Source organism: Chelonia mydas, chromosome 6, assembly GCF_015237465.2.
Source record: "Chelonia mydas isolate rCheMyd1 chromosome 6, rCheMyd1.pri.v2, whole genome shotgun sequence".
NCBI lineage: Eukaryota > Metazoa > Chordata > Testudines > Cheloniidae > Chelonia > Chelonia mydas.
This window is the reverse complement of record NC_051246.2, coordinates 15,487,943-15,506,336: the sequence shown is the minus strand read 5'-3', so window position 1 is coordinate 15,506,336 and position 18,394 is coordinate 15,487,943.

Below are 18,394 nucleotides of genomic sequence, written 5' to 3'. Positions count from 1 at the left end.
TGACAAGCACCTATCCACCTTAAATGAGTCGTTCCTCCTGGGATAGAAGGAATTGGCTGGAGATCAGAATTATAGTGAGCAATGGAAACACCCAAAAGTCTGCTTCCCACGCTCCTGAGGAGCTGCTGGGTTGGACAAATTATGACTTGTAGGCTATGTCTGCTGTGTAAGCGTTGCCACGTATCTGTGGTGTTTGATTTTCCTCCAGTCAGGAGGACAGTTGCCAAGGGCAAAGCTCCACTCCTCTAAAATATCTTGTGAAGCCTCCCTGTCACACATCATTATTTGCACCTGATCAGTGGAGCTCAAGGTAAAAACCTTCTGTGACCGGGGTCCCAGTGATTGTCTTTTGAGGGTTATTTATTTTGCAGGATGTTTAACCCTTTCTGGCCATGCGTCACACCTTCCTAACTCTCTTCTGGGAGCTATTAAATCTGTATCCTTGTGGGGAGATGGTTAATAGCAAATTGTTAGTTTGGACTAATTATTATGACTGTTGTTGCAGTGATAGGGCAGTAGAGTTTTCTATGGGAACTTCTCAGGGAGGAGGGTGCTCTGGGGTGGTATGTCTCTCAAGTGTTTGGCTGGCTGGATCTTGCACACATGCTCAGGGTCTGACTGATCGCCATATGTGGGGGCAGGAAGGAATTTTCTCCTGGGTCAAATTGTCAGGAATCTTGGGGTTTTTTTGTCTTCCTCTGCAGCGTGGGGTGAGGGTCATTTATCAGGATTATCTGGGTCCTAAGTTCCCTCTAAGCTGTGCGGCTGCGTGGCTACCTATTAAGCGCCGCACAGGCACTCAGGGCTGCAGTGCGGAGAGATGTCTCTCCACAAGCCCTGGACCTGCCGTGACACCCCTCCCCCTGGCCCCGACCCAACCCGGCCCCAAATATGCTGCAACCGGGGGACAGGCACCCCTCCCCTGCCCCCGACCCAGCCCATCCCTGAACCTGCCATGGCCGGGGGACAAGGTTCCCCTTCCCTGGCCCCAAACCAGCCCAGCCCAGACCTGCCATGGCCAGTGGACAGGTGCCTCTCCCCTAGCCCTGACCCAGCCTAGCCCTGACTCTGCCATGGCCAGGGGACAGGCACCTCTCCCCCCAAGCCCAGGTGCTTCTGCAGAGAAAGAGAGAGCTGTGGGGGAGTCCTCTCTCCCCACTGTAGCCCTGGGGAGCCCTACTGTACCCCAAACCCCTCATTCCCAGACCCACCCCAGAGCCCACACTCCCAGACAGAGCCCTCACCCCCTCACACCCCAACCCTCTGCCCCAGCCCTGAGCCCCTCATCTCCGGCTCCACCCTAGAGCCCGCACTCCCAGTCGGAGCCCTTACTCCCCCTGCACCCCAACCTTCTGCTCCAGCCCTGAGCCCTCTCCCACACTCCGAACCCCTCAGCCCCACCCTGCCACATGAATTTTGTTATGTGCACCAATATGGAGGTGATGTGTCACACAGGTGATGTGGGTGAGGTTGGCAGCCTGTGATATATAGAGGAGGTCAGACAGGATGATGTGGTGGTCCCTTCTGGCCTTAAACTTTATGACTCTAGGACCTGCTCCTACACAGAGGGAAAAAAGAATGCTCAGGTTTGTGTAGCCACTAATGTATGCAAGGCACTCTGATATCCTGGTGATGGGTTTCAGAGAAATACTTCTTCTATTCATTTATTGCAAGGCCAGAAGGGACCATTAGATCATCTAGTCTGACCTTCTGTGTAGCACAGGCCAGAGAACCTCACCTAGTTACCCCTGTATAGAGCCCAATAACTTGTGTGCCTAAGACAGGGGCTCTTTAATTTAATTTAACTAAAAATCTTTAAAAGCTCTTTAATGAACTAAAAGAAAGGAGTCCTACAAAAAGTGGAAACATGACACATTGCTAAATATGAGTACAAAAGAATAGCCCAAACACTTAGGGTCAAACTCAGAAGGTCTAAGGCACAAATGAGTTACACCTAGCAAGGGACATAAAAGGTACTAAGAGGACTTTAAATACATTAGGAGAAAGAGAATGATGAAGGAAATTGTAGGTCCACTACTTTGCAGTGAAGGAGCTCTAATAATGGATGAAGCTTAATAGTAAGTGAAGCATTGGAACAGGTTGCCGAGGGAGGTTGTGGAATCCCTATCATTGGTGCTTTTTAAGAGCTGGTTGGACAAACATGTCTGGGATAGTGTAGGGATACTTGGTCCTGCCTCAGCGCAGGGGGTTGGATTAGATGACCTCTCAACATCTGTTCCAGCCCTACATTTTCATGATTCTATGATTCAAGGAAAGTAGATCTTCCAGAATAGCATCGAGTCTTGATCTGAAGACACCAAGAGATGGAACAATCTCTGTAGGAAAGTGATGGATTCTCCTATTGTTAATTGTCTTTACTGTCAAACATTGGTGCCTACTTTCTAATTTGAATTTGTTTGGCTTTAACTTCCAGCCACTGGTTCTTGTTCTGCCTTTCCCTGCTAGATTAAAGAGCCCCTTTAGTATCTGGTATTTTCACCCTGTGTCACCTCTTGATCTTCTTTCTGATAAGCTAAAATAGTTTGAGCTCTATAAGTTTCTCGCTGTCAGGTATTTGCTCCAGCCCTTTTATGGGTTTTTTTGCAGTTCTTTTCTGCAACCTCTCCAATTTGCCAGCGTGCTTTTTGAAATGCAGTCCCCAGAACTGGATGCAGAATTCCAGGATTGGTCTCACCAATGCCATACACAAAGCTAAAATCACCTCCCTACTTACTACTTCCCTGTGATACCCTGATCCACCCAACTCCTCTGCTGCTTTCAGACCTCAGCAAGTATAAGTTGCTCAAAGAGAGAAGTACTACTCTGGGCGTCCCTTTGGTTAAGGGAAATCCTGGGCCAGGTTGCTGTCTGGTGGCTAGATTGTGCTGATAAGGCCCAGGGCAGAGTAAGGCGCCGAGACAGGAACATAAACCCAGCTCCCCAGGCCAGTACCTCAGTCAGTAGTCATCCTTCCTCTCTACACAGCCAACATGATAGATTCTTCCTGGCCTGCCCTGTAACCACACCAGCTGATAGTCACCTCCCTACTCACTACTTCCCTGTTAATATATTCACGGATCACATTAGCCCTTTTTGGTGCAGTATCACCCTGGGAGTTACAGTGTTTCACGCTGGATTGTGACTCAGATGAAGAGTAAACCCAGCCCTACTCAGGTTCCATTGAGGCTGGGTGAAGTGGATAAATAGGCACAGAAGTTGGTGGGGAATGTGCAGAAGTCCAGCCCTCTGCTCAAAGCAGGACCAATCCCCAACTAAATCATCCTAGCCAGGGCTTTGTCAAGCATGACCTTAAAAATATCTAAGGAAGGAGATTCCACCACCTTCCTAGGTAACGCATTCCAGTGTTTTACCACCCTCCTAGTGAAAAAGTTTTTCCTAATATCCAACCTAAACCTCCCCCACTGCAACTTGAGACCATTACTCCTTGTTCTGTCATCTGCTACCACTGAGAACAGTCTGGATCCATCCTCTTTGGAACCCCCTTTCAGGTAGTTGAAAGCAGCTATCAAATCCCCCCTCATTCTTCTCTTCCACAGACTAAACAATCCCAGTTCCCTCAGCCTCTCCTCATTAGTCATGTGTTCCAGTCCCCTAATCATTTTTGTTACCCATTGCTGGACTCCTTCCAATTTTTCCACATCCTTCTTGTAGTGTGGGGCCCAAAACTGGACACAGTACTCCAGATGTGGCCTCACCAATGTCGAATAGAAGGGAATGATCACCTCCCTTGATCTGCTGGCAATGCCCCTACATATACATCCCAAAATCCCATTGGCCTTCTTGTCAACAAGGGCACACTGTTGACTCATATCCAGCTTGTTGTCCACTGTAACCCCTAGGTCCTTCTCTGCAGAACTGCTGCCGAGCCATTCGGTCCCTTATCTGTAGTGGTGTATGGGATTCTTCCGTCCTAAGTGCAGGACTCTGCCCTTGTCCTTGTTGAACCTCATCAGATTTCTTTTGGCCCAATCCTCTAATTTGTCTAGGGCCCTCTGTATCCTATCCCTACCGTCCAACGTATCTACCTCTCCTCCCAGTTTAGTGTCATCTGCAAACTTGCTGAGGGTGCAATCCACACCATCCTCCAGATCATTTATGAAGATATTGAACAAAACCGGCCCCAGGACCGACCCCTGGGGCACTCTACTTGATACCGGCTGCCAACTAGACATGGAGCCATTGATCACTATCCGTTGAGCCCGACAATGTAGCCAACTTTCTATCCACCTTATTGTCCATTCATCCAGCCCATACTTCTTTAACTTGCTGGCAAGAATACTGTGGGAGACCGTGTCAAAAGCTTTGCTAAAGTCAAGGAACAACACGTCCACCACTTTCCCCTCATCCACAGAGCCAGTTATCTCGTCATAGAAGGCAATTAGATTAGTCAGGCATGACTTGCCCTTGGTGAATCCATGCTGACTGTTCCTGATCACTTTCCTCTCCTCTAAGTGCTTCAGAATTGATTCCTTGAGGACCTGCTCCATGATTTTTCCAGGGACTGAGGTGAGACTGACTGGCCTGTAGTTCCCAGGATCCTCCTTCTTCCCTTTTTAAAAGATGGGCACTACATTAGCCTTTTTCCAGTCGTCTGGGACTTCCCCCGATCGCCATGAGTTTCCAAAGATAATGGCCAATGGCTCTGCAATCACATCCGTCAACTCCTTTAGCACTCTCGGATGCAGCGCATCTGGCCCCATGGACTTGTGCTCGTCCAGCTTTTCTAAATAGTCCCGAACCACTTCTTTCTCCACAGAGGGCTGGTCACCTCCTCCCCATGCTGTGCTGCCCAGTGCAGTAGTCTGGGAGCTGACCTTGTTCGTGAAGACAGAGGCAAAGTAAGCATTGAGTACATTAGCTTTTTTCACCTCCTCTGTCACTAGGTTGCCTCCCTCATTCAGTAAGGGGCCCACACTTTCCTTGACTTTCTTCTTGTTGCTAACATACCTGAAGAAACCCTTCTTGTTACTCTTAACATCTCTTGCTAGCTGCAACTCCAGGTGTGATTTGGCCTTCCTGATTTCACTCCTGCATCCCCGAGCAATATTTTTATACTCTTCCCTGGTCATTTGTCCCATCTTCCACTTCTTGTAAGCTTCTTTTTTGTGTTCAAGATCAGCAAGGATTTCACTGTTAAGCCAAGCTGGTCGCCTGCCATATTTACTATTCTTTTTACACATCGGGATGGGAAATTGGATGTGAAGAGCAGGATGGAGGAAAACAAGCAGCTAAACTTGAAGAGCTCCAAACTGTACTGTATAGACCCTAGGATCTCTGTGGCATGGTGTATAAAATGGGGAGTTCCAGTGGAGAAAATCTACACCAAAGCCCAACGTGATAAATTTGCCTGGGCCATTCACAAGAACAATGAGAACTTTGAATTCTAGTCTCCTGTTTCATGGTGCTCTCCAGCCGAGTGCAGTGCCCAGTGCCTGGTGTGAGCATTTGGAGATGGAAATGAAGATCAAGAGAAACCATGTGCGAGCTGATTCTACAGCACTGTTTAAATGATCAAGCCATGCCAAGAAGGCTCCATGGGGCTAATGCCGCTTAATTTGAATCCTGCTTTACAAAGGTAGCCCAGTGACACCTGCACTAGAGATGATTCTTACTAGGCAACTGTTTCCAAACATGAATGAAGTGATCATTCGCTGTTTAGCTTTAGTTGGAAATTACTCGGGAGTTTGTGTGATGTCGACAGACCAGCTCTGTAAAGCTGATAGGCTAGCTCAGGTCAAAGTCTCAGAACAATTCACTTGGGTGCGAATCTCAAAGAAGTGTTAAGTGTGCCAATTCACTTGTCTGTTAAATGGTAATGTTTTTGTCTTCATTTATCTATAACTGGTTGAATTATATATATATATTTAATATCCTGTACTTAATTAACCCCCTAGATCAAAGGATGTTAAGTGTTTAGAAGTGAATTGATATGATGTGTAAAGCTGCATGAGAGCTAACGAATTATTCCTAGATTACAGTAACTAAATGCATTATCTCCGTCCCTGTAACTGAATGCCCCATCAGCTGGGATTGCAGCCTTAGAACTTAAATGAGAAGGTTGTTAACTTCAAAGCATGAGTCAGTATATAGGACAACGGAAGATCCACAAACTTTGTCTGCAAATAGTCAACCAAGCAAGAGCCCATACTGTGCTGAGGATGCTTGCCACACTATTTTCAACTATTAGAAGGCATACAGGGAGCGATTCTGCATCTCTGATCTATATGGATCCTGCTAGGGGGCATTCCAGATACAAGATAGAGGTCTTCAAAGCCATTTTGGACAGTCCTGAGAGACTTGTGGAAAGCAGCAGACATCACATCACTGCTATCAGTTGGAACTACAAACTAAGACTCACCTGTAATGTATTTTACCTGCTTTATGCTCTCAATAACACTCATTTCTTTTTCTTAGCTAATAAATTTTTAGTTAGTTTACTAAAGGAATTGGCTACAGTGTTGTCTTTGATGTGAGATCAAGAGTGTCCATTGACTTGGGGTAAGTGACTGGCCTTTTGTGGTTAGGAGTAACCTAATGTGTGGTGTGGTGAATTTTGGTTTTAATAACCTTTCATCATAGAGTCCAGTTTGTCTGGGTGGTACAGAGAAGCTAGAGAGTTTATGGGGATTGTCTGTGGCTCCATGGTATAGTAATATAGTAATCCAGGAGCTGGCTTGGTGAAATCTAATTACAGAATGTAATGAAAACGCCAGGTAATTCCCGGAGCCCCCTCTGTGCAGCGTCAAAGGGCAGCACCACTGTGTGCGGGTCCAGAGGGGACAGGCTATGACTGGGAAGGGAGGGAGGGAGGGGAAAGAGCAAGAATAAATTCTGCTCCTTCTTTGTGCTCAGAAAAGGACAAACAGAGAACAGCAGCAAAGCGGGGCGGGGCGGGGGGGGGAGAGTTGGACTCTGCCCTCCCCCAGGGCATTTCCTGCTCTGCTGCAAGCGACTAGAGAAATGGGAACAGAAACTATCTGTGTCTGCGCCAGGGTCCAGCTGGTTTCTGTTTCCCCAGATGGGTGTGTGTGTGTGTGTGTGTGTGTAGGAATTGGGGCGAGGCTGGGAGGCTGGGGCATTCACTCTAGGGTGATGGGGGCTGGCACTGGCTGAGATTGCTATGCAGCAGGGCAATAGACAGACAGAGCAGCATCACATCATAAGGATCAGTGCAATACACTCACACACCACCACCACCACAACACAGGGATCAGGGCGGTACACAAACACAACAAACTAGTCAGCACCGCACCAAACAGGAATCGGGGCAACACACATACACACAGCCTAAGTAGCACCACACCACACAGGGATCAAGGCAATACACACTCACACATGCAGCACCACAGCTCCAGGGTACTGGCAGAATGGTCCCTTTGGGGACAGCCCCGCTTGGTGCTGGGCTGAGAACTCAGAGTGACTCCTCTGAGGCAGTTGTATGGAGGAATTGCCATCTCTCCCGCCCTCCCAGGGCAGCGCTGGGCCACCCACCACCACAACCCCCCAGGACAGGCTGAGAGCACCCACCAGGGCAGGAGTTTGTGTGTGAGCAGCCGGGTGCCTGTCCGTGGTGCTACCAGGGAGTATCCAGGAACAGCCTCTGCCTTTGGCTGACTGGCTACCATGTCTGTACCGGGAGAGCAGGATGACAAGGGCCTTCTGTTGGAATCCAGCTCCCGTCTCCAGTGGGGGCACATGGCTAACCGCCCCAGCAGAGGCCACAGCGGGTAGCCAGGGCTCCCACCTCGTGGGCAGCACTGCACAGGTGCATTGTGGGACATGCCCCCTTCTGCAGCTGCAGGAGGTGTTGGCTCCTGCCCAGAGACAGGGTAGAGAACCAGTGCGAGCAGATCCCTGTTGTGGCAAGTCCTGTCTCCTGAGGGAACACAGGGAGCCTGGTTCCTACTGCATTGGAGTCCCCTGCAGGGTTGTGGGACAAGCACATGGAGAACAAGGCCTGGAAGGTGCCGGGGGGATGGGGGGGGAAGACGGTGGAAAGGGGAAGGAGTGGGGTCCATGAGCTAGTTTAGCTCCATACAAAAGGGGTCACAGGATGGAAATACCCTCCCCTCCCGGGGAGGCAAGAACCACCCTGAGTAATCGAAACAGAACTTGACTGGTTTCCTGGAAAGCGGTTTGAGGGAGGGGTGCAGCACCAGAAACAATTGTGCCAAACCGACATCCTGCTGTCTTGTGATCACTGATCATGTGTGGCTGGCCTACCAGCTAATCACACCCCCTTTGGGCCAGAGAGAGCTTGTCCCCTCCCTACATCCTCCCCCTATAAAGCCCAGCCACCTGTCTCAGCTTCACCACACAAGGGTTATACCTTGCACCATGAGCAGGTCTGTGTCCTCCAGCATTGCCACAACTGCAGGACTGTGGACGAGGATGGCTGAGAGTCAAGGTAAGGAAATCATAGAATATCAGGGTTGGAAGGGACCTCAGGAAGTCATCTAGTCCAAGCCCCTACTCAAAGCAGGACCAATCCCCAATTTTTGCCCCAGATCCCTAAATGGCTCCCTCAAGGATTGAGCTCAGAACCCTGGGTTTAGCAGGCCAATGCTCAAACCACTGAGCTACCCATGCCCACAATCAGAAGAGCTGTTCTGATTCTCTGCTAGGCATGGTGGGGTCAAACAGATGGATCTGACTTGCCTGGCGTAGTTATCTGAGCTATGTGTCACAAGAATCTCAGCTGTTATTCAGAAATAAAGATCCAGCCCTCATGGTGGCAGAGACCTTTCCAAAAGTGCCTCAAGTGTTACCAATGCAGACACATCTTGCCTGAGTCTGCAGAGAGCCTGAAATGATGGCTCAGCGATATGAACTCCTCTGCCCTGTAGGCCTTCTGCGGCACTCCTACATCAGCCCATGGGTAATAATTAAACATGGACCCCAGCCCTCTCCTCTGAATGAGACTGCCCTGTTGCTCTAGCGATCCCCTGAATTCACTGGGCTGTTTCTCTCAGGAGATCGTCTATAACAGTCACAGCTCTTATGGCGTGTGATCTCAGCTCCAGGCGATATACTCAGGCAGCCAGCAGGGGTCGGTCACTATGGAGAGTGGGGAGGAAGTAGGAGTGCTGGGGCAGAGTGGGGCCAATGGCATCAGAGGGGGATGCCCCCTGGTAATGTATAATTAGCAGACAGACCCCACACCCCTGGCTTCTCCCTGAGATACCTCAGCAATGGGATTCCAGATGAGTCAACTCTGCCTCTGTGGAGAGGGTCTGAGAGCAGGAGTGACCTGGGGAAGGGTGCCTGGCCAGCAGAGGTGGGCTGTGTCCACTGCTTATCCTGCTGAATGCAGTCAGCCCATTGTCCTTTTGTCTGCCTGGTGGATCCCGTGGTGTCTCTGCTCTCACACTGAGCCCGCAGGCTGTTCAGGGCAGGGAACATCTCACTGTGGGGTCTGTGGAGTGCCCAGCACTGTGGGACGCTAATTGTATAAAGCTTATACAGGGTAAACTCATAAATTGTCCACCCTCTATAACACTGATAGAGAGATATGCACAGCTGTTTCCTCCCCCAGGTATTAATCACTTACTCTGGGTTTATCAATAAACAAAAGTGATTTCATTAAGTATAAAAAGTAGGATGTAAGTGTTTCAAATAATAACAGACAGAACAAAGTAAGTTAACAAGCAAAATAAAACAAAACACGCAAGTCTAAGCCTAATACATTAAGAAACTGATTACAGGTAAATCTCACCCTCAGAGATGTTCAAATACTCTTCTTTCAAAGACTAGACTCCTTCCAAGACTGGGCCCAATCCTTTCCCCTGGTACAGTCCTTGTTAGTTCCAGCAGGCATCTTAGGTGAAAGGCAGGGGTTTTCTCATGACTGGGACCCCCTTTGTTCTGTTCCACCCCTTTTATATCTTTGGCACAAGGCAGGAATCTTTTGTCTCTCTGGGTTCCCACCCCTCCTTCTAAATGGAAAAGCCCCAGGTTTAAGATAAATTCCAGTATCAGGTGACATGTTCACATATCCTGTGAGACCCCTTCCATTCTTCCAGAACTGGCCCCCACATATACAGGAAGGCTTGCAGGTAAATAAACCATTTACAACCAATTGTCCTAGTCAATGGGAGCCATCAAGATTCTAAACCACCATTAATGGCCCACACTTTGCATAATTACAATAGGACCTCATATTCCTAGTTTCAGATACAAGAATGATACATTCATACAAATAGGATGAATATATTCAGTAGATTATAACTGTTGTAATGATACCTTACAAGAGACCTTTTGCATAAAGCAAATTCCAGTTACATCATATTTAAATCTCCTGGACTCCTTTTGCCCTCATTTTTGCCTCCCAGGGGATCCTGCCCATCAGTTCCCTGAGGGAGTCAAAGTCTGCTTTTCTGAAGTCCAGGGTCCATATTCTGCTGCGCTCCTTTCTTCCTTTTGTCAGGATCCTGAATGTGATCATCTCATGGTGACTGTTGCCCAGGTTGCCACCCACTTCTACTTCCCCTACCAATTCTTCCCTGTTTGTGAGCAGCAGGTCAAGAGGCGCACAGCCCCTAGGTGGTTCCTCCAGCACTTGTACCAAGAAGTTGTCCCCAACACTCTCCTTGCTGTCCCTCAGTGGCTGGAGGCAGGAGGAGGTCCCCTACAAGGATGGGCAGTCTTTGTTGTCAGAGGGAACGGGCAGTGTGTGCTTTAGGCACACAGGTTAGGAGGTGTCCTGTAATTTGGTGTCTCGCTGCTCTTTAGGGTCTGCCCTGGGAATTTCACATTTACGCCCCCATAATCCCTTTGCAAGAAGGCTTCGGTTCACCTAGGGCTGTCAGCTCCCCACTCAGCACTTGCACAATCAGGCCCCTGGTTTGCCAGCTGAGAGTGTGCCTCACTGAGATCTTTTCTTTGTGTTGTTTCAGAACGCGAGTTGCCGATGGAGACGGAGCCGTATTATTATTACCAGGAGGAGGAGATGGAGACAGACCCGCCTTCAGGCTGCACTGGGGACAGAGTCGGCACCAGGAATGTCCTGAGCATCCCAACAGAAGCCCTCAGGGGGAAATTTATCTTCCTCCAAAGCAGACAAAGAAAGGCCGGTTTCACGATGAGTCTAGTGATCTCAGTCAAGGTTCCAGTGGGCCAATGTCCCCCCCGCCCCCCCACAGACACAGTCACAGCATGCAACAGCACCTGAGCCTTCCACACTGTCTGCAAAGAACCAAACAGGTCCCAGGTCCCCTTTCGCCCCAAAGGTGGGTGACCCCTGCTGGGGCAGAGCGGAGGCACAGGCAGTACGTATGTTAGTTTGCATTGCTGCTGTTGCCAGCGCTGTACCTGCTCTGTGGGGAGAGGGAAGGCTTCAGTGTCCTGGGATCAGGGCTTGAGTTAGGAGCATGTTAGTAATAACTTCTTTATACTCAACAATGCTCATTCACTACTGTGTGCGCCACGCTGGCGCAGTGTGACTCTGTCTCCCTCTAGTGGCTAAGCTGTGCATGGAGGTCAATGTATCTGAGTAGTCCTAAAGCAAAGAGAGCTGTCCTGTAGCTCAGGCAGTCAAGGCTCACGTGTTTCAATCCAGAGAACCTGGGGTTCCGTCCCCACAGCTACCCAGACCTGGGTCTTGTTACAAGAACAGTGAAAGCAGCATGCCCCTGTCAAGCTGCCCTGCAGTGTCTCAAACGTGTGAATGCGGGTTTCAGGAAACGGTGCAAACCCCACATGGATCGTGAGTTCTATAGCGTCTAAGTAAGGAGGGCTGAAACGCAAGGTCTAAAGGCTGAGGCCTGTAAGATTTTAGCTTAGCTATATTAGGCCTTAGAGATGAGAAATGCTCACATAAGTAAGTGACTGAAGAATAACCCGATGCTGTAAGATTATGGGAAAAAGATGTGCCAAGGGGGTGGTATTGCGAAAAATTAGCTCTAAGATTAATTGTAGATCACAAAATGCATATTTTTTCTAACACGTGCCTTAACCACAGGATACAGGCGGTGTGTCAATGCTAATAAGAATAAAAGGAACTATGCACAACCCATGGAAAATGGGATTCACCAATATTCTTGGGGGCCACCACACAAATAAGAGAAAAGAGGGCTGACACCTTCATGCACATGTACAAGGGTATGAGGTATAGTCAGCATCACATGATAAAGAGGGTGCCCAGGCTGGGAAAACGGAACTCCCTATGGGAAAACTCCAGCAGGAACCATCCATCTACTGATGATCAATCCATGAGGGACCCATCAGACCCTAGCACTATCTAGGCAGATGTGAGTATGACTGTAGTGAAAGCTTGTGCATGGATGTATTTGGGATTTATTTATGCTTAATATTTATAACATTGCTGGTAACTATAATAAAATTGATAAAAGATATTAGACCTGGTTCTTGTGACTGTCTGTGTTACTTCCCTTGGGGCTTGTCTACACTGGAAAATTTTGTCTCCAAAAATTGGCTTTCGGTGACAAAATAGCGATAGCGTACACACTGTAATGTGACTTCAAAAAAGTCTAGTTTTGGAGACAAAAAACTTCCACCCCTGTGAGAGACTTTTGTCTTTTCCCCTCCCTTTATTGTCGACAAACATGCAGTGTAGACACCACAGTTTCCCCCCAGATTTTGTTGGCCTCCAGAAAGTATCCCACAAGTCCCATGCTGCTGCTCTGGTCAGCGGTTTGAACTCTGCTGCCCTGCAGCAAACCTGCCCCTCCCCCTTGCAAGCCTCGGGAATTTTAAATCTCATTTCATGCTTGCTGGCTTCCCAGAGGAGCTTTCCAGGTGGCTTCCCAGGTGAGCATGGCTGCCTATCGCACCAAACGCACTCCTGCTTGGACCACCACTGAGTTGTTGCATCTGATCAGTATATGGGGAGAGGAGTCTGTTCAGTCGCAGCTGCGATTGACCCATAGGAATCAGGACACATATGGGCAAATTTCTTGAGGCTGGTGTGGAAAGGGCTATGATTCAGACACGCAGCAGTGCAGAGTGAAGATAAAGGAGCTGAGGCAGGTGCAGGAGGTGAACCATCACTCCGGTGGTGCACCTAAGACCTGCCACTTCTATAAGGAGCTGAATGCTATCCTCGGTGGTGACCCCCCCTCCATCGCCAATAGCCCCGTGGATACTTCTCAGGCAGCAGAAAGAGGGGGTAACCTGCAGGCTGAAATTCTGGATGAAGAAGCCAAACTGGAAGAGACTGTGGTGCTCCCAGCGGGGTCACCCGGTGGGGCAGGCAGGGAGGAACTTTTCTCCACTCCAGAAGTGCTCAACAGGGAGCAGGAGACAGATGAGTCGCCGGGTAAGTTGCTGTGGCTTGTGTAGCTTTTAGCTCATGCATTAAGCTTCAGAGGTCCCATCCCACTTGTAACACCGACAGTCCCCTGTTGTTGCCGGGGGGGATTGAACGTCGGGCCTCCGGAGCTAAATGCACGAGCCTCTACCACATGAGCTAAAAGCCCTATGCCTCTGAGCTAAGGCTGTAGAGCAGACTCCTTAATCTCTCTCTCTAAGGGTATGTCTACACTACAAAATTAGGTCGAATTTATAGAAGTCAATTTTTTAGAAATCGTTTTAATATAGTCAATTGTGTGTGTCCCCACACAAAATGCTCTAAGTGCATTAACTCGGCGGAGTGCTTCCACAGTACCAAGGTTAGTGTCAACTTCCGGAGCGTTGCACTGTGGGTAGCTATCCCACAGTTCCCGCAGTCTCCGCCGCCCATTGGAATTCTGGGTTGAGATCCCAATGCCTAATGGGGCAAAAATATTGTCGCGGGTGGTTCTGGGTACAAGTCGTGAGGCCCTCCCTCCTTCCCTCCCTCCCTCAATGAAAGCAATGGCAGACAATCGTTTCGCGCCTTTTTTCCTGAGTTACCTGTGCAGACGCCATACCATGACAAGCATGGAGTCCGCTCAGCTCACTGTCACCGTATGTCTCCTGGGTGCTGGCAGACGCGGTACTGCATTGCTACACAGCAGCAGCAACCCATTGCCTTGTGGCAGCAGACAGTGCAATAGGCCTGATAACCATCGCCATCATGTCCGAGGTACTGTTGGGAAAACCGGTTTCTCTGCTTGCTTGCTATCTACAACCTCCTCTATCATCATCTTCCTCGTCCCCAAAACCTGCTTCTGTGTTGCCTCCCTCTCCACTGAAGGAGTCAAAGCACACAGCTGGGGTAGTGGTGGCTGAACCCCCTAAAATGGCATGCAGCTCATCATAGAAGCGGCATGTTTGGGGCTCTGACCCGGAGCGGCCGTTTGCCTCTCTGGTTTTCTGGTAGGCTTGCCTCATCTCCTTAAGTTTCACGTGGCACTGCTTCGGGTCCCTGTTATGGCCTCTGTCCTTCATGCCCTGGGAGATTTTGACAAATGTTTTGGCATTTCGAAAACTGGAACGGAGTTCTGATAGCATGGTTTCCTCTCCCCATACAGCGATCAGATCCCATACCTCTCGTTCGGTCCATGCTGGAGCTCTTTTGTGATTCTGGGACTCCATCATGGTCACCTCTGCTGATGAGCTCTGCATGGTCACCTGCAGCTTGCCATGCTGGCCAAACAGGAAATGAGATTCAAAAGTTCGCGGGCCTTTTCCTGTCTACCTGGCCAGTGCATCTGAGTTGAGAATGCTGTCCAGAGCAGTCACAATGGAGCACTCTGGGATAGCTCCCGGAGGCCAATACCGTCGAATTGCATCCACAGTAACCCAAATTCGACCCGGCAAGGATGATTTCAGCGCTAATCCCCTTGTCAGGGGTGGAGTAAAGAAATTGATTTTAAGAGCCCTTTAAGTAAAAAAAAAGGGGCTTTGTTGTGTGGACAGGTGCAGGGTTAAATCAGTTTAACGCGGCTAAATTCGACCTCAACTCCTAGTGTAGACCAGGGCTAAGGGGTCGTGGTGCCACTAGATGGGACAGAACACCACACCCAGGAGGTTTGTGGGTTACACATATGTAACTCAGGGGTGACGGAAGGTTCCTAAAAGTGGGTGAGCCATTGGTGCCCGAACTGTGGCCTCTGCCCCCTGAGGCCTCGCCCTCCTGCCACCACTTCCCCCCAAGACCCTACCCCCCACGTACTCCTCTCTGCCCCCTCCCGCCCTGTCACTCACTCTTATGGCCAGTGAAAAGTGATGGGGCCATGACCCCTTGGCTCCTCCCTGTTCTGGTGTTCCAGCGTAACTTCTTGCACATTATTTGCACCTGCATTTTGCAAGGATTATGATAACCAGTGTGACACATGCTTTTATTAGAGACCTTATGTGGCCCCTTTTGGGTCCCTTAAGGGGTCCCTGTAACCCTGTGTACCCCTGTGCCTTCTTCCAGTTGGCACAGTGAGGTTTCTGGGTCATAGGTTTCCAATCTAATGATATTGCCTCCTCTCTGCTGCTGAACAGAAAAGTCCCCCTAACCCCAACCCAGACAGTGTGTGTGTCTGATGAACAGCAGAGTCCAACCCATGGGCCCTTAGCTCACACAGAAGGAGCTCTGTGGGGTGGTGCGTCTGCCATCCTGCCATCTGGGACGGCTGCCCCCCATCCAGACAGGACCCACTAGGGCTCACTCCTGCTCCAGATACTCTGTGCTCGCTCTGAGATTTTCATTTCACTGGGATTTGGGTGTCTATTGTGGCAAAGTTCCTCCTCTACCTTGGTGGGTCTTGCGCTTATTGGCAGATTTGCTTGCCTTGGAGCTTCACAGCAGTGTACTCATGACAAGCCATCTGCATTGCCATGGTGGCGTCCAGCCCAGTGTTGTATGGTGAATTGGAAAGGTTGTAGAGACAGGAACCATCTGGTCACCCTTGCGTTCTTCTCTTTATTTTGCTGCATCCACTGGAGAGGTGCATGGTTAATCACAAGGGTAAACCATCTTCCCAGAAGGTAATAACATAGTGTTTCCATGGCCCATTTCACAGTTAGGCACTCTCTTTCAACCACAGCATACTTCTGCTCTCTCGGGAAGAGTTTTCTGCTGAGGTAGAGGATTAGGTGTTCTTTATGCATCTGTTTGTAAAATGAATTCTTTGTTGAAGTATGGGGCTATAAGCACGGGGTTACTGCAGAGGGCTGTCCGTAGATCCATGAATGTTTTCTCTGTGGCATCTGTCCACTTCACCATGTCTGGACCCCGGGCTTTTATCAGGTCTGTCAGGGGACTCGCTCTGGTAGCAAAATGGGGAATAAATCATCGGTAGTACCCCACCACCGCCAGGAATGCCCGGACTCACTTTTTCCGATTCGGCCGGGGCCAATTTTGGATAGCCTCTAGTTTGTTTAGTTGGGGCTTGACCATGCCCCTTCCTACAATGTAGCCAAGGTATTTAGCCTCGGCTAGCCCTATAGCACACTTGGCTGGGTTGGCTGTGAGGCCAGCCCGTCTTAGCGTGTCCAGAACCACCTCCACCTTTTCTAAGTGGGTTTCCCAGTTGGGGGTGTGAATAATCACATCATCCAGGTATGCCGCTGCAAAACTGGTATGGGGCCGTAGGAGCTTGTCCATAAGATGCTGGAAGGTGGCAGGTGCCCCATGCAGTCCAAAAGGAAGAACAGTATATTGAAACAGACCCTCTGGGGTAGAGAATGCTGTCTTTTCTTTCGCATCTTCGGCAAGGGGAATCTGCCAGTATCCCTTTGTTAAATCAAGGGTGGTCAAAAATCGGGCATTGCCCAGGCGGTCAACTAACTCATCGATACGGGGTATGCATCGAATTTGGATATCTCATTCAGCTGGCAAAAGTCATTACAAAACCTAGTGGTGCCATTGGGTTTGGGCACCAACACAATCGGGCTTGACCACTGACTGTGGGACTCTTCGATGACTCCCAGCTCCAACATCCTTTTTAGCTATGCCTTGATCTCCTCCCTTTTTGTTGCTGGGACCCGATAGGGCCTTAAAGTTACCTTTGCCCCAGGGTCTGTGATAATGTGGTGATATGCTTCGGTGGTCCGGCCTGGTTTGGTTGAAAACACGTCCTGGTATTGGTTGATCATCTCGGTTGATATCCTGATCTGCTCCTGCATGTCATTTCCTTGGCTTAGGGTCTCTTGGGCCACTACACATGCCTCTCATTGGTGCCAAGGCTTTAAGAGGTTAATGTGATAAATTTGTTCTTGTTTCCGGAGTCCTGGCTGCCACATCTTGTAGGTTACTTCCTCCACAGGTTCAACCACCTCAGAGGGCCCCTGCCATTGGGACAAAAGCTTGCTTTCTGCCGTGGATACCAACATCATCACCCGATCCCCTGGTTGGAACTGTTGGACTTTTGCCTGGCGATTGTAATGGGTTCGCTGGGCCTCCTGCACCTTTTCCAAATGTTCCCGTACATTAGAGGTGGCCCGGGCTATCCGTTCTCGCATCTGCAACACATGGTCAATTATATTCTCCCCTCATTGGGTTCCTCTTCCCAGATTTCTTTTGTGATATCTAGTATGCCACGGGGGTGGTGTCCGTATAATAATTCAAAGGGGGGAAAACCCAGTTGAGGCCTGAGGTACCTCCCGGATTGCAAACATAAGGTAGGGTAATAGGGTGTGCCAATCCTTCCTGTCCCAACTTACCACTTTCCTTATCATTGCCTTGAGGGTTCGGTTAAACCTTTCTACCAGCCCATCAGTCTGTGGATGATAGACTGAAGTTCTCAGGGTATGTATATGGAGCAGCGTACAGAGGTCCTTCATTAGCTTTGACATAAATGGGGTACCTTGGTCTGTTAATATCTCCTTTGGTAGCCCCACTCAGGCAAAGATCCCCACCAACTCTTTAGCTATCATTTTAGATGCCGTGTTCTGCAGGGGGATGGCTTCTGGGTGGCAAGTAGCATAATCCAAGATGACAAGTATATATTGGTGGCCCTGAGCTGTCTTCTCCAGGGGTCCCACCAGGTCCATGGCTATTCGCTCAAAGGGGACCTCTATGATGGGAAGGGGTACTAAAGGTGCCCTCAAGTGGGGACAGGGACTGTGCAGCTGACACTCTGGGCAGGACGCACAGTACCTCCGCACTTCTTCATGTACTCCGGGCCAGAAGAATCGTCACAGGACCCGTGCCAGGGTCTTCTCTACCCCCAAATGCCCCCCAAAAAGATGACTATGGGCCAGACTTAATAGAGCATTCTGGTGTTTTTGAGGTACTCGGATCTGCTGTGCCTTCTACCCCTGTACTGGTGCAACCCGGTTTAAGAGATTCTTCTTCATTATGAAGTAGGGTCCTGGTCCCTGGGTTTTAACTTCCACAGGGACCCCATCTATTTCAGTCACCTCCTTCCTAATGTTGTTGTACCTTGGGTCTTTAGCTTGGTCCCGTCCAAAATTTCCTCTCCCGGGGCTAATCTGCCCGAGATCTAGGGGGCCAGTCTCTGTTGCCTCTCCTGGTTCAGAAGTGTTAGGGTGTGGGTCA